Below are 1232 nucleotides of genomic sequence, written 5' to 3' on the forward strand. Positions count from 1 at the left end.
CTTGTGACCACTCAGTGTATAATGTTACATTTCCTCGGAAAGTTCGTCCCCCGCCTGGTGGTACAGCGGTAAGTCTAACGATTTACAACGCTAAAATCACGGGTTCGATTCTCCCGGTGGACACAAAAGATAGCTCGATATGGCTTTGGTATAAAAATCACACATACATCTGAAAGTTTTTAATGACGTAGAAGACGACCGTCTTCATAGAATTTCCCGAAAGTAGTTTGCTTTCTTGACTACCTTATCGTACTTTCATCAGTTTGCTTTCTTGACTACCTTATCGTACTTTCATCAGTTTGTATTCTTGACTACGTTATCGTACTTTCATCAGTTTGTATTCTTGACTACCTTATCGTACTTTCATCAGTTTGCTTTCTTGACTACGTTATCGTACTTTCATCAGTTTGTATTCTTGACTACCTTATCGTACTTTCATCAGTTTGTATTCTTGACTACCTTATCGTACTTCAGCAGTTTGTTTCTTGACTACCTTATCGTACTTTCAGTAGTTTCATTTCTTGACTACCTTATCGTACTTCAGCAGTTTGTTTTCTTGACTACCTTATCGTACTTTCAGTAGTTTCATTTCTTGACTACCTTATCGTACTTTCAGTAGTTTCATTTCTTGACTACCTTATCGTACTTTCACTGGGTCATAAAATCGATTTCACATTTTCGCTTAGTATAAACGGTTATAGCGTATTACATGTATGTAGATATATTCCAATATAGGCAGGAGTTCACAAAGTTTTATACATAGATATGAAGATTAGAAACGTCCTTAAACCTAATAACAATGGTCAATGTGTCATTGATAGCGATGTCTTCACGTGTCTCTTAGAACGTATAACGGGGATCTCGAGAATCAAGGAAACGGTAAGATTCTTTGTTATTATAAGAACGTGAGAGTGAAAAGGGCAGAAAAATTTAATATGTGAACCATACTATATCTGTTACATGCAGTGTCGACGAGGCCTTTGGTCCAATATCAGAGCTCAACAGGTCAACTGAGATACAATAGATGTAGTTCTAGTCGAGAAGCTATTCATATCAATTGCTTGAACAACTGTTTCGGTATAAACTAAATAAGCTGGTGAACTGTAATTAATTTGTTCAAGAACATTCGAGTTCAGGACATTGAGGTAAAGCTAGTTTTGTTTGTTTTGAATTTCGCGCAAAGCTACACGAGGGCTATCTGCGCTAGCCGTCCCTAATTTAGCAGTGTAAGA

General features: G+C 37.2%; 1 protein-coding gene across 1 annotated transcript in view; it reads right to left on the minus strand.

The window, feature by feature from the left end:
- The window catches only part of LOC111086755, a 54577-nt gene that overhangs the window by 52094 nt on the left and 1251 nt on the right, over positions 1–1232 (minus strand). The window lies entirely within an intron of this gene.

The sequence above is a fragment of the Limulus polyphemus genome, unplaced genomic scaffold (genome assembly GCF_000517525.1).
Source record: "Limulus polyphemus unplaced genomic scaffold, Limulus_polyphemus-2.1.2 Scaffold1396, whole genome shotgun sequence".
NCBI lineage: Eukaryota > Metazoa > Arthropoda > Merostomata > Xiphosura > Limulidae > Limulus > Limulus polyphemus.